The following is a 16,681-nucleotide window of genomic DNA, read 5'->3' as shown; positions in this document are numbered from 1 at the left end:
AGAGTTTCGGGCAACCCAGAGTGGGTAAGGAAGAAAAGGAAAAGTCATCCCCATCAAAATAATCCCCAGCAGTTTCGAGGGAAGACAACACAGGTAAGTAAATAATTCAGGAAGAAGGAAATGGTTCACCCATAGGAGATGCATTTCCTCCTAAGTTTAGTTTCACCCATAGGAGATGCATTTCCTCCTAAGTTTACTTTTACCCATAGGAGACGCATTTCCTCCTAAGTTTAGTTTTACCCATAGGAGATGCATTTCCTCCTAAGTTTGTTTTAGTTTCACCCATAGGAGATGCATTTCCTCCTAAGTTTGTTTTTACCCATAGGAGATGCATTTCCTCCTAAGTTTGTTTTTACCCATAGGAGATGCATTTCCTCCTAAGTTTGTTTTTACCCATAGGAGATGCATTTCCTCCTAAGTTTATTTTTACCCATAGGAGATGCATTTCCTCCTAAGTTTGTTTTTACCCATAGGAGAGGCATTTCCTCCTAAGTTGTTGTTGAACCAATAGGAGAGGCATTTCCTCCTAAGTTTAGTTTCACCCATAGGAGATGCATTTCCTCCTAAGTTTAGTTTTACCCATAGGAGAGGTATTTCCTCCTAAGTTTGAAATTAAGAGCCCGCCTGAAGAGAGGAATGACGTTGATTTTAAAATTTGTTTATTTGAAGTTGGGAGCCCGCCCATAGAACAGAGGCATATATTTCAGTCTTTTCATTTCAAGTGTTGAAGTTGGGAGCCCGCCCATAGAACAGAGGCATACATTTCAGTCTTTACATTTCAAACATTGAAATTGGGAGCCCGACCAGATAACAGAGGCATACATTTCAGTCTTTATATTTCAAGCTTTGAAGTTGGGAGCCCGCCCAGATAACAGAGGCATACATTTCAGTCTTTAATTTTCAAGTGTTGAAGTTGGGAGCCCGCCCAGATAACAGAGGCATACATTTCAGTCTTTACATTTCAAGCATTGAAGTTGGGAGCCCGCCCAGATAACAGAGGCATACATTTCAGTCTTTATATTTCAAGCGTTGAAGTTGGGAGCCCGCCCAGATAACAGAGGCATACATTTCAGTCTTTAATTTTCAAGTGTTGAAGTTGGGAGCCCGCCCATATAACAAAGGAATACATTCAAGATCTAGTCAGAGGACAATAAAATAGAGGGTTACAATAGGAATCCCCAGCAGGAAACAATAAAATTCCCCGGCATCGGGAAACAGAAGGTTGCAACAAGAGGTCACAGTACAAACTCAAGTACATGTGTCAAAAGAAGAAAAGCACCGGAAGAAATGCAAGCAGACAAGGAAGCAAGGCAACAAAAACAAATTGCACTCTAGCCTAGCTTCTTGTTTACTTTTAAGCACGGTGTAACAAGGAGATCGGTAAGCAGTAGTAATAGCATGCAACAACAGTAACATTGCAGTCCCATGGTAGTCCCAGCTACCAAAACTTTCCGAACTACATTGACCTGATTCCTGTATAGCCTAGGATATGTAGGAAACCTTTGAAGGAAAGGTTCGGTCAAATCTTTTTCAAAAAATGCTTCACACGGAGTACTCGGATGGGCAAAAATCGCTCGCTTTATCTTTGCACGAAAATCCTTCGTGTCTTCGGGCAAAGAGGGGCAGCTGTAAGCACGTGATTTTTGTCCAATATGAGAAATACTCCCAAAAAATTCAAAATCAAATGATTTTCCTTGGTGTGCAATTTTGTGAGATTTTGTGATATTTTTGGATAATTATTTGTATTTGTCTGTGTTTGCTTATTTGTTAAATTAATAAAAAATACAAAAAAAAAAACATGTCGCATTTTGCATGTAGGATTTAATTCTACAATTGTTAGTAATTAAATTAGTTTTACAAAAATTAAAAATTACATAAATAGGCATCTTTTGCATTTTTAGCATTTAATGTCCAAATGAACAATTTTATGCTTAATTATTACTTAATTGTGCGTTAATTGTTATTGGGAGTTAATTCGCGCTTTTATAACTTAATTTAGTTCTTAATAATAATTTAAGTACTTTTATAATTTAGTTTTAGAAAAATTAAAGAAGAAAGGAGAACAAAAATACAAAGAAAAATCGAATTGGGCCACTTTTTCAAATTTCAACCCCAGGCCCAAATAATTGTCCAACCTTCCCCATGACCTGGTCCACTTCAAACCGGGTCGACCCGGTCCGCCCCATTAACCTAAATACCCAACACCCCTCTTCATTCAAAACACAAAAGAAAAACAAAAGAAGAAAAACCCTAAAAAACACCCTAAACATCCGCCACTCCCCCCCCCTCCATATCTTCTTCCTCAAGCTCCCCTACATAGCAACCATGGCTGCCCTATCCCCTCAACCAACGACCACCCCCTCCAGCCCTTCCCCCTCACCCCGTCACACTCACACACACACGCACCAACGACTCCATAGCTGCCCTCCTCCATCAAGCTTCGTCATCGTCGAGTTTGAGCTCATCCATGGCTTCCCCTACTGCGTTCAGCTGCTTCTCCTTCTTGCTGCGTTCAGCTGCTACTTCTTCTTCGTGTTTTCGTCGTCAACCCGTCGCGCTGCTGCTCCGTTCTCCAAACAAACAGGCCGCCACTGCTGCCCGTTTCTGCTCCCCGCGGCTACGGCTTCATGCCGCTTCTGCCGGTGTTTCTTCTCCCGACGTCCTCCTCGACAAACTACTGCTGCTGCTCATCACGGCAGTAGCTTCTGCTGTTGCTCCTTTCCTCTTCGTTTCGTCAAAGTTCAAAGGTCTTTCGTTGAGTCGAGGCCCGGACAGATTTGTTTACAATCGAGTTCGTCGTTGTTTCATCTCCGGTTAGTTGTTTTATTTTTGTCCATATTTCGTTTTTATATTTCTCGAAGTTAAAATCGTTAAGTATTTGATTCTTGTTTTGTTCGTTGTTCATCGTTGAAATAATTTTCTAGTGTGTTCATGTGTTTTGATTAAATTCATTTTCAGATTTCAAATGGAAAGTTAATTAGTGGTTTTTCATGTTTATTTCATGTTTGTTTTATTGTTTAGGTAAGAATTTGTTAGTTTGATGTTTGTTAGATTCAAATGAAAATTTAATTGATTATTTCTTCAATTTGTTTTATGATTGTTATATATTTTCCAGAAATTATTAATGTTGTTTGAGTCATTTAATCTGTCATGTTTGTTGTTTTAAAAATAGATTCATTCATGTTCATACTTTGTTTGGTTGATCTTGAATCCGAAATTTGTATAGTTTGATTTCTTGTTTATCACTTATGATTATTTCTTGAATTTGTCTCATAATCTTATTTAAAGTTTAATATAGGAATTGTTTGTTGTAATGTTGTTAGAGTTGATTTTAAGTTCAATATTATTGAATTTAGAAATCTGAATATACTTGTTTGTTATTGTTGTTGTTGAATCTGAAAATAGGATTGTTTGTTGCTAAAAAAAATATATTGTTCAATCAAATTTTAGTTGCTCTTTGTTGTTCAATTTGTGTTCATGTGATTTGTTGTTGAAATATTGAAGAAATCATGTTCATGTGATTTGTTGTTTGAACATTGTTAGAAATTGATCATATTGTCTATATTTTGGTTAAGTTTGATTAATTGATTGTTATAACTGATGGGGTAGTTTGGTAATTTGTAGTACGTTCAGGGGTAAAATGGTAATTGCAATAAGGTCGGAGGGGTAGTTTGGTAATTGAACATTTTGTAATTCTTTATGTTAAGCATGGGGGACAAAATGTAATGGGTTGGGTTGTGATATAATTGTTTAATATAAAGGGAGGACAAGACAAAATTTAGTGGGAGGAATCTTGTATTTGTTTAGTGAAGCATGGGGAACAAAATATAATGGGGTGGAGATGATATATTTATTTAATGTAATGGGGATGAGTGGGAAGATAATGGGTTTGGTAGGAGAAAGTGATTGATTTTAATTGATTAAAGGGTTGGGATTATATATAGGAAGTCTGGAAACAAGAAAAAAAAAGAGGAGAGGAACGAATCTGAATATAGAGAAGAACAGAAAGAAAAATAAGAGAGAGAAAAAAAAGGGCTGAACATTTAAGAGAGAGAAAATTCCGAAAAATATTTAAACTTTCAAAAATAAAAAAATAAAAACTATAAAAAAATCTTCTGCTTTCTTTCATTGTTTGAAATCAGAATTAATTGTTGTTTCATCAAAGCTTGAAGCTTTTGTTTTTTTGGTATTACTGCTCCACTGGTTTGCAAACTCCGTTCCTGGGTTGTTACTGTTGCTGGGCTTTTGTTGCTGTGTTGTACTGTTATTACTGCTGCTGACTCTCATCTTCATATTCTTTTGCTTCCGATATCAGGTACACAACTGACACGCTGGTTATTGTAAACCGAAATATGAAGCATGAATACGAAAATGAAGAGTTGAAATTCTAAATTTAATTTAATTATATTTTGAATTTTATTTGTATGTATAAATTATTTAGCTTGCAAAAATCAGAATCATGTAGCTATTTAATATATACAGTGGAACATCCGACGATAGCTTAACGGATGAACTATCTATATATTGCCCTAAAAATAAATAAATGGTGTAGTAACTCCGCCTAGTCAAAAAAATCAAACGAATAGGCCATTTAGGAACTCGGTAGGAATATTGTTTAGTTAAATAATATTGGTTAATTTTAGCATGTAAATGGTCTGGGATTAAAATTAGATTGCTAAGTTTTTTTTTTAATTTGACAAACTGAGAACATACCTAGTATAATGTAACTAGGTAGTAGCATGTAAATAAATTAAGATATTTTCTCTTTTATTTTGTAGAGACAAATTTCAATAGAAAAATGTAGGCATTTTTAGGACTGACCTTTTTAAAAATAAAATGAGATGATCCTCGCCCAATAAAATGCACCAATTGCGGGGCCCTCAATAAATGTTTAATTGAGTATTAGAATTCGGGATAGACTGTTTAGTGAATTCCACGGTCTTACCCATAAATAATAATACGCTAATCGCTTTAGGCACGATTTTAATAATAATACATTCTTAAACACGGGTGCGCATTCATGCGACACAAATCCAAATCCCAAAACATTGAATAAAATGTGTTCCGGATTGCGGGTGCATTTCATGTGACGTAATCCAAAGACATGTTTTAAATAATGTTCACATTCTTGTAAAAATAATAATAACAATTATGAAAGCGGTAAAAAGATAAAACTGGCACATAAGTTCATATTTGTATAAAAATCAGATAATCAAGCCGAATATAACAGTTGAGCGACCGTGCTAGAACCACGGAACTCGGGAATGCCTAACACCTTCTCCCGGGTTAACAGAATTCCTTATCCGGATTTCTGGTTCGCGGACTGTAATACAGAGTCATTCTTTTCCTCGATTCGGGATTAAAATTGGTGACTTGGGACACCCTAAATCTCCCAAGTGGCGACTCTGAAATAAATAAACAAATCCCGTTTCGATTGTCCTTTAATTGGAAAAAACTCCCTTGTACCCTCGTGGGGCGGAAAAAGGAGGTGTGACAATCCTCATCCCAACACATCCAAGCAACTTCCTGCTCTATGCACCGAGCATTCTTTACCAACAACAACTTAAGACATCTTGTGATTTTTCTTACTCTATGAAGCATAATATAACCTTTGTAAAAAAAATTCCTCTACTCGAGTCATCCTCGTTCTCAATTTTTGCAAGCCATAACTGATTTGCCCGCACGCCTCAAACTGGAACCAACATAGCGCCTAACCGTTCAATCAACTACTCACAGTAGACTCCCCCACTTGGCTCGGAGCCATAGATCAAAATACACTCGATAAATCATAACACTTATACTCTATTGATTCCACAATTCCATAGTGAGATTAAGCTCAAATCCTTTTGTAAGCTTATGAAAACACAGATCATCTAGTACTTTAGATCTTCTGCAAATCTCGCATTCATCCCCGCAACAGTTAAGCCCACTGTCTTAAGCGACCCGAAATTTCAAATTTCAACACGTACTTTTCAATTACACATGAGATCTTCTAACATACACATAAGGATCACACCACTTCAGAACACTCCGTAGGAGATAACCCACCTGTTTCGCCTCAATCTAACATTTCTGTATACCGTCCACTGTCATGTACAGTACACAATCGCTTAGTCTTCCTGAGTCTAAACCCATACCGCAACATAAAATTTACTTCACTCTCAACTGGAAAACATGAAAAGATCCTTCATGTGCCCATAACTCACGGCTATACTTCGAATCAAGATGGAATTCAAGCACCTAATAGTTCTTCTATCCTCCAACCATCCTTCCTAGTTACTTCCAAGTCGTATAGATACATCTCGCAGTACTAACATACTCACCACACAGTTATCCAGCCGTCACTTCCACTAATAGGGACAATACCGAACACATAAGTTCAAAACACTTGCTCACATAATCAGCACCTTCATGCTTAAGCCACAGGTAAAGATCCGGCCTCAAGTCCTCTAGACTGGCCTCACATCAAACTCATAGAGATCACATCTCGCTCCTTGATTAGGGAATCACAAGCCATCAAGGCACATCTGATACTGAGCACCCATGCGCGTATGCGAACGCGTGGAAGGAACTTCAAGAGTTACTTTTCAAGCTGGATCAAGGACGCACGATAAGAATTCAAGAATGTGAAGTTTTTCTTAAAGGTTCTGCAGCCTCTCGAGGATAAATACAAACGTCTCCATACCGATCTGCAAGACTCTACTAAACCTGCTCATGACTCGTGAGACCTATGTAACCTAGGCTCGGATAACAACTTGTCACGACCCAGACCCCGATCTGGTTGTGATGGCGCCTCTCGTGAAGACAAGTCCAGCCAACAAACCTATTTCGCCTTTTCAAAATAGTTAATATTAATAAACAGTTTTAGCAATTAAATAACCACAGTCTAAACTAAAATTTTCTTTATTAAGTGCGGAATACAACCCAAACACAACCCAAACCAGGGTATCACAAGTCACGAGCATCTATTAGAGTATAAATACAATTGCAAGGCCTGAAACATATAAAATAGGACTGATAAACAAAAGGAAGAAATGTGGTGCTGCGAACGCTGGCAGTCACCTTAGTAAACTCCGATAACTTAGCCTCCGACCAGCTCAAACACCGCTACCGGGTGAACAAATACCTGCATCTGCACACGAGGTTCAGGGAGTAAAGTGAGTACTCCAACTCTGTGAGTAATAAAGGTAAATAATAACTGAGCAGTAAGAAATCACGTAAAATAAACCATCATGCTGTATAGAGCAGTCTAAAACTCTTTGAGTAAAAGTAGTGAAATTGTGAAATCCTTGGAAAAACATCTTAGCTTAGTTTAAACATCTTTTAAAAATGACTTTTTCAACAGTTACACAAATGAGTGCAAAAAAAAAAAATAGTGCAGATAAGTACGGAAATCCGCCCCTCGGGCACAACACTCAATTAACAGATTATGCCAGGCAATCAGATAGATATCACACGAAGTAGCACAAACAACAGATAATGGCAAACAAATGGAATAAAGTAAACACATAGAACAGTATCAACACCGTTGCGGCGTGCATTCCGATCCATATATCTCGTCGATGACGCTCACTGGGGGTGTGCAGACTCCGGGAGGGTCCCCTTATGGCCCTAGCGCAATATCAAGCCATATCGAGGCATCAAAATCTAGGCCCTCGGCCTCATATCAGTATCAGTATAACACTGCTGCGGCGCGTAGCCCGATCCTTTAGTATCCTCACATCTGGCCCTCGGCCATACTCATTCCAGAAATACATAAGCCCGTCAGGCATTAGTAAAAACAGTAGTTCTCAGCCCAAAACATCATTTACTATATCATTTTAGTTTCAAAACCGAGTAAAACTAGTTGAGTTGTCAAATAGTGGAAAACAGTACGACTGAGTTCAAGTAGTAGGTCAAAACAGTGAGGAAATAGTGATAAAAATCCCCGGAGAGTTCAAATAGTTGGCTCGAATCCCAAATATGGCAATGTCCAAATAATGATCATAACAAATAAGTTTCAATCAAATACGCGGTAAAACCGTCAATCGGGATAGACCAAGTCACAATCCCTAATAGTAAACGACCCCATGCTCATCATCAAGCACGTGTCTCACCTCAATATAGCACTACGATGTGCGAATCCGGGGTTTCAAACCCTCAGGATATCATTTACAACTACTCACCTCGAACCGGCAAAATCTCTAACTCGCGACACCTTTGCCCCTTAAATCGGCCTCCACGCGTGTCGAATCTATCCAAAATCAGAAAGAATACATCACAATATGCTAAGGGAACAAAGCCCAAGCGAAAACAATCAATAATGGGCACAAATCCCCAAATTACCAAAACCCGAGCCCCGGGCCCACTTCTCGAAACTCAGAATTTTTCACATCATTAGATTCCTTATCTTCCCACGAGTTCATACATACCCAAAGTTCCGACCCCAAGTGGTCCTCCAAATCCCAAATCAAAAGTCCAATTTTCTCAAGCCCTAGCTCTTCAATTTTAGGCTTAGTTCCATGAATTTCTAGGTGGATTTCACAATAATAATCGAATATTGAGTTCAAAAATCTTACCTCTAGGTGATTCCCCTTGAATCCCTCTTCAATTTCCTTCAACAAGCTATCAAGATGATCAACAATGGAGGAAATGAGCCCCAAAATTGCGAATGAAACGACTTAAAACATTCTGCCCAGGTCTGGCCCTTCCTTCTTCGCGAGCGCGGTCAACCTCTCGCGAACGCGTAGCACAAAATTGCGTTGACCAACTTTTACTCTTCGAGAACATGACATGGAAGACGCGAACGCGATGCCTTACACATCCCACTCATCATGAACGCGTCCTCAACCTCGCGAACGTGGTGCATCACTTCGCCAACCTACGCGAATGCGACCCAGTCTCATGCGAACGCGATGCCTACCAGTCCATCCCTCCGCGAACGCAAAGTCTTTCTTGCGATTGCGAAGTCTAATCTCCTGGACTTCCTCAATCCTGCTTCGCGAACGCGAGACTCCACTCGCAAATGCTAAGAGATAAATCTCTGCAATAGTTGAGCAGATTTTTCTGCAATTTCCAAACATCAAAATTATCCGAATGACCATCCGAAACTTACCCGAGGCCCTCGGAACCTCAACCAAAAGCACCAACACATCCTAAAACCTCATTTAAACTTGTTCCAATCATCAAAACACCTCAAACAACACCAAATCCATCAATTCACATTGAATTCAAGCCTAAGTTTTCTAAAAACTTCCGAAAATACGCTTTCGATCAAAAACGCAACCAAACCACATTCGAATGACCTGAAATTTTGCACACACATCACAAATGACATAACGAAGCTACTGCAACTCTCGAAATTCCATTCCGACTCCCAAATCAAAATCTCACCTACCAACCGGAAATCGCCAAAATCTCAACTTCGCCAATTCAAGCCTAATTCTACTCCGGACCTCCAAAACCAATTCCGATCATGCTCCTAAGTCATAAATCACCCAACGAAGCTAACCAAATCATAAGAATTTCTTTCCAAGCTCATATACAAATAAGTCAACTCTTGGTCAACCTTTCAAATTCAAAGCTTTCATCTGATACTATTCTTTTAAATTCATTCTGATTTTTCTGAAAACCAAAACCAACGATCTACATCAGTTATAATACCTTACACATGGCAAGTCATGCTCGAGAACTGGCGATCAAAGTGCAAAGCTCAAAATGTCGGTCGGGTCGTTACATCCTCCCCCACTTAAACACACGTTCGACATCGAACGTACCCAGAGTTGTTCTAGAAGCCAACCAATAACTGAATAACTTTACCATGCATATACATGCACTTACTGTGGGTGTGCAGACTCCGGAGGGTCCCCTTACGGCCCAAGCACTATATCAAGCCACCTCGTGGCATCATCTCTCGGCACTCTACCTCACATCACTCAAGCCACCTCATGGCGTACAAAAAGTATCTTAGGCCCTCGGCCTCATATCACTCAGCATATCCTCACATATGGCCCTCGGCCTCACTCAGTCCGAAAATCATCACAAGCCCCTCGGGCATTAGTAAAGCAGTTGTTCTCAGCCCAAAACATCATTTAGAAATATCATTTAAGTTTCAAACATAAGTAACAGTGGCTGAGTTTGAAAAACAGTAAATATCAACAGGACTAAGTTCAAGTAATAAGTCAAAACAGTGAGGAAATAGTGATAAAAATCCCTGGAAGGTTCAAATAGTTAGCACGAAGCCCAAATATAGCAATCATCCCAAGTCATGATGCTAACAAACAGGTTTCAGTCAAATACGTAGTAAAATCATCAATCGAGGCGGACCAAGTCATAATCCCTAATAGTAAACAACCCCACGCTCATTATCAGCGCGTGTCTCACCTCAATATAGCACTACGATGTGCAATCCGGGGTTTCAAACCCTCAGAGTATCATTTACAATCAATACTCACCTCGAACCGGCTAAATCTCTAGCTCGCGATGCCTTTACCCCTCAAATCGGCCTCCACACACGTCGAATCTATAAAAAATCAGAACGAATACGTCAAAATATGCTAAGGGAATAAAGCACAAGCGAAAACAATTAGAAAATACCAAAAATCCCGAAATTAGCAAAACCCGAGCCCCGAGACCACTTCTCGAAACTCAAAAATTTTCACATCATTAGATTCCTTATCTCCTCACGAGTTCATACATATCAAATTTACTAAAATCCGACCTCATATGGTCACTCAAATTCTAAAAATTCACTCTCCAATTTCAAGCCCTAATTTCCCAACTCTTCCTCTAATTTCCACAAATTTTCATGATTAAACAATGATATAATCACCATATACACAAGGTATAAAGCCCAAGTAGCTTTCCTCTACGGATACACTTGATCCCCTCTTAAAATCACAGCTTGGAGCTCCAAAATCACACAAAAATGATGAACAAATGACTGAAAATCGCGAAAGGGCATTTTTATACCTTCTGCCCGGCCCTTTCGCACCTGCGATCCAGTAAGCGCATCTGCGCTTTCGCTTCTGTGGATTTCACTTATGACCCAAGACTCGCTTCTTCGGTACAAAAATGCACCTGCGGTACCGCATATGCGGTTCTCCCTACGCTTCTGCGGAAATCACTTGTCGGCCAAATCTGGCATCTGCGATCCTTTCCCCGCAGATGCAAAAATACCAGAAGCTGCAAATCTGAAGCTGCAAACAACATCTAACTTCTCCGATAACCATCTGAAATCATCCCGAGGCCCCCGGGACCTCAACCAAAAGTACAAGCATAACCCAATACCTTATTCAAACTTGTTCCAATCATCAAAACACCTCAACCAACATCAAATCTACCAAATCATATCGAATTCAAGCCTAAGTTTCTAAAAATCTTCCGAAATACGCTTTTGATCAAAAACCAAACCAAACCACGTCCAAATGACCTGAAATTTTGCACACACATCTCAAATGATACAATGAAGTTACTGCAACTCTCGGAATTCCATTCCGACCCTTATATAAAAATCTCACATATCAACCGGAAATCGCCAAAATATCAATTTCGTCAATTCAAGCCTAAACCTATTCCGGACCTCCAAAACCATTTCTGATCACGCTCCTAAGTCATAAATCACCCAACGAAGCTAACCAAATCATAAAAATTCCGTTTCGAATTCATATACAAATAAGTCAACTCTTGGTCAAACCTTTCAAATTCAAAGCTTTCATTTGAGACTATTCTTTCAAATTCATTCCGATTTTCCTGAAAACCAAAACCAACGATCTACATCAGTCACAATACATTACACGAGGCAAGTCATGCCTGAGAACTGGCGATCAAAGTGCGAAAGCTCAAAACGACCGGTCGGGTCGTTAGATATGTAAAGACAAATAGAGAACTATTAGTTCAAATATTCTCTACTAAGAAAATCATGAAGGGCATTATCAGACCCTTTTTTGTATATACTTTCAAAATCAAAAGGGGCTAATAAAGCTTTCCCCCTTGCAAACATTTGTTTAGACACATCATGTTTGAAATCTTTATTAAAGATAAATTTTGCTTCTTGGCAATCAGTTTTAATCAAGAATTTTTGATTGTATAAATCAGTCTGAACTTTCATAACACATTTGACAATAGCAAGAATTTCTTTAGCAACAGTCGCATAATTTTTCTGGGAACCATTCCACTTACCAGAATAAAATTGAACAAGATATTCTTGTTTATCTACTAGAGAACATTGTTTCAATATCTCACAATAACTGATATCAGAGGCATCAGTTTCTACAACCTTTGTCCAAGTGGGATTAGAGAGAATCAAACAAGGAAGGTTATTAACCTTTTGTTTAATTCTCTTGACTGCTTTAGTATGACTCTCAGTCCAAGCCTTAGGGTTCTTCTTTAGTCTTTCATAAAGAAGAGCAGTATCCTTAGCAAGATCCTTTATAAAAGGAGAAATATAATTTAAGCTTCCTAAAAATCGTTGAAGCTGGGTTTTATCAGTAATAATATCAGGGAACTTAGAATCAAATTCAATACTTATATTAATAGGAATGATCCTACCCTTCTCAATGTTATGACCCAAAAATCTAACAGAAGTTTAGAAAATCATCATTTTTGGTTTTGATATAACTAAACCATTCTGAATAATAATCTTTTTAAACAACTCGAGATGTTTGAAATGAGACTAAATATTTTTTGAAAATATTAAGATATCATCAATATAAACAATTATAAAATCTGTATAAGGAAGGAAAATATCATTCATAATTTTTTGAAATTCAGAAGGAGCATTTTTCAATCCAAAGGGCATAATGTTCCATTCATATTGACCCATTGGAACATTGAAAGCTGTTTTATACCTATCTGATTCAGATATCTGAATTTGCCAATAACCTGATTATTAATCAAACTTTTAAAATATAATGGCATCATGCAATCTGTCTAATAAATTCTTTTTATTAGGAATAGGATATCTAATCTATTTTAAAATCTTATTAAGGGGCTTGTAATTAATGACTAATCTAGGAACTCCTCGTTCTTATTCAGAATGCTTATTAACATAAAAAGTAGTACAAGATCATTTGGACTTTGAGGGTCTAATTAAACCTTTCTGCTGTAAGGAATCAATTTCTTTTTTGCATAACTCCAAATAATCAGAGTTCATTTGACAAGGTCGAGCCCTGATAGGAATATTATCCTCAGAAAAGTCTTCTTCATAAGGAAGACTTATAATGTGCTTCTTCCTACTCCAAAATTGGTTTGGATGGTCACCACAAATAGAAGCAGAAATTGATTTTTGAGAAAATTAATTTTTTCAACTAACTTAGGCTTTTTTAAATCTTGTTCAATGGTGATGGAAAAAATCTCATTTCTCAAAAATTTAATTTGATTGACTTTTGAAGAAATATTATTAGAAATAATCTCATTCAAAAATCTTTGAACTGGCTCAATTATAAACTCAAAAGTGATACTTTTACCATTGTAAGTACCGGTAAAACTCTTTATATCCCAATATCAAAAAGGCATTAATTTAATAAAAAATGGGACACCAAGTATTACATCCCTATCAATATCTTTTACCAATACAAAACTTTCAGGAATACAGGTATCCTGTTGGCAAATATAAGCCCTAGGTAATTTGTATGAAATACCCATTGCACCACCACTAGCATTTTTTAAACAGTGAGTGGTTTTATAAAAATATCTAGAGGGTATTACTCCTTCTTTTACACAATTTAAATCTGCTCCACTATCAAATAAAGCAACAAACTCTTTTTTAAAATTATAGTCAATTAAAAGAGTTATTTTTATTAAAAACTTTTGGGTGATAAAATATTGAAGTTTTTCTAGAAATTCATCTTAAGAAAAGTCCATAGCTGCACGCAAAGTATTAGCAGTATTTTCTTCTGAAGAACTAGCAGTAGTATTTATCTCAGTAATCTTGATACTGGGATATACTTTGGAAGAATTCTCTAATTTGAAAATCCTTTCATCTAAGGCTACATTTGAAGCCTTTAATTCCGAGATTTCTTTCTTGAGATAATTTATCTCAGTACTTAAATCTTGGACAGTAGCAAGCCTTTTAGGCTGAGACTTATTTTTCACCATTTTTTTGATTTCAGAAATGGTGTAAGGTCCTTTTTGAGATGGAATTTCTTCCACCTTTGTTCCTACTTCTGAACTAGTAGGAAGTTTATCAATAAATTGGGACCTATTCAGGGTCTTTAATAACCCTTAGAAGATCAATCAAATTATCATTAGATAGAACATTGATCTTCAAGTCTCTAAATTGAGAGTAAATATTAAAAAGTTCATCGTCGGTATTGCAACAATGATTTAAGCATTGTTGTGACGACCCAAAGGGTCATCATTTGCTTTTAATTGCATTTTGTGCTTCCGAGGCCTTGAAAACCTCATTCAGGATTGCCTCGATTTGCGTGCACAGTCCGGACGCGTAGCCGAAAAGCTTAAATAATAAATTCTGTGAAACATGCTAAGTTTTGAGTTTTAATTGAATAAATTTGACTTCGGCCAACATTTTGGGTAAACGGACCCGGACCTGTAATTTGACGGTCCCGGAGGGTCCGTAGGAAAATATGGGATGTGGTCATATACCCGGAATCGAATTCCGAAATCCCAAGCCTGAGGAATGAATTTTTAAGCAAAATTATTTTCTGAAAATGTTTAAGGAAACTGGAATTGAAATCTGATTAGAAAGCGATGGTATCGGGCCCGTATTTTGGTTCTAGTGCCCGGTACAGGTCTTATATATGTTTTAAGTTCTTCCTATAAAATTTGGTTGAAATCGGACGTTGTTTGACGTGTTTCGGACTTAAATTTCTAAATTGGAAACTTGATGAAGTTTGAGGAAAAATTCTTGATTCTGAGGTTTGATTCATTGATTTTGAGGTTAATTAGGCGATTTGATCGCACGGATAAAATCGTATGATGTTGTTGAGTTAGTTTCTGTGTTTGGTTAGGAGCCCCGAGGGCTCGGGAGTGTTTCGAAGGTGTTTCGGAATGGTTTTTGGATTTAGAAGTGTTGCAGATTTTCTGCTGTTGTGCCCAAGGATTTTACCCTTTGCGTTTGCGTGGTCCCTTTCGCGAACGCGTAAGGCAAGGATCCCAGGTGCCATTTTGACTTCTTCGCGAACACGGAGGATGAGACGCGAACGCGAAGCTCAGGGGGGAGACCCTTCGCGAACGCGTCCTTCCACTCGCGAACACGTAGGGTGCAGGGGGAGGGGACACCAGTTTGTTCTACGCGAACGTGGTCACTGACCCGCGAACGCGAGGGCTCGAGGTGCTAAAGCATCACGAATGCGAGCCCAATGTCGCGAACGCGAAGGTCTTCAGACCTGACTCATCGCGAACGCGTTGAGCTTATCGCGAACGCGAAGAAGGATTTTGCTTAGTTATTTTAAAGTCCCAAAACAAAACCCATTACGGGATTTCACTAAAATTTCACAAACTCTTTCTTCTCCAAAGTTCTAGGGCGACTTTTGAAGCATCCTTTCACTATAAACTCTTGGGTTAGTAATCCTTAACTTATTTCCTTCCATTTTCATCAACGTCTATTGAATTTCTAGGCCTAAAACATGTAATTAAGGGTAGAAATTAGGGAATTGGGTAGAGTTAGGGCTTTTTAATTAATTGTGATTTAGACCTCGTTTTGGGGTCGAATTCTAGAAGTAATTATATATTCAGGCTCGTGGATGAATGGGTGATTTGATTTTGGTCCGAACCTCGTGTTTTGACCAAGCGGGCCCGGGTCAATTTTTGGGTTTTTGGAAAGAATGATGGAAAAGCTATAATTAGGCAATGGATTCGAATTGTTTAGCATTTGTTGATTTTATGAAGTCATTCATGTATAGATACAATTGATTTGGAGCCAAATTCGAGAGTAAAAGCGGTAATTGAGGATTGACTTGGCCGTGGAAGTTTGAGGTAAGTGTTTGGTATAACCTTAGGTTGAGGGATTAGGAGTTGAGTCATATTTGCTATGTGATAATTGTTGAGTACGACGTATAGGCATGGTGACAAGTATTTATACGTTGGTGTCTAGCATGACCGTGAGTCTTTACATTGTGAATATCCTGATTTGGTTGTGTTTTTCATGCCTTAGTGATGATTTCTCTATGTTGTGAAAAGCTTGTGAAATTAATTGTGACCTTTGAACTTCGAGGAGCATTGGCTCGAGTTATATTACCAAGTGTGAAGGTATATGAAATGATTGAATGTCACGACCCTAACCCCAAACCCGGTCGTGATGGCGCCTTTCGTGAAGACAAGGCCAGCCAGACCAAAACATAACACCTCTTTATAACAGTTAAATACCATAAATAGTTATAAACATGATATAATGACCATAATTTGCAGAAATAACGATAACAACGGTAGAAACCATCCCGACACAGCCCAAACCGGGGTGTCACAAGTCATGAGCAACTAATAAATCCGGATACCAGCCTACTAGATACAAAATCTGATACAGAAGTTCAAGAACATGATAATAGTAAGATAAGGAAGGCACGGGGGCTGCGGACGCCAACAGCTACCTCGTAGTCTCTGAAAATACTACCTGGACTAGAAGGATCAGCACTCAGGAGCGGACTCTGTGTTGCATGAATCTGCACACACGGTGCGGGGAGTAATGTGAGTACTCCGACTCAGTGAGTAATAATCATAAATAATGGTTGAAAGCAAGAAAACA

The sequence above is a fragment of the Nicotiana tabacum genome, chromosome 8 (assembly GCF_000715075.1).
Source record: "Nicotiana tabacum cultivar K326 chromosome 8, ASM71507v2, whole genome shotgun sequence".
Classification (NCBI taxonomy): Eukaryota; Viridiplantae; Streptophyta; class Magnoliopsida; order Solanales; family Solanaceae; genus Nicotiana; species Nicotiana tabacum.
Note: the sequence above shows the minus strand (reverse complement) of the source record.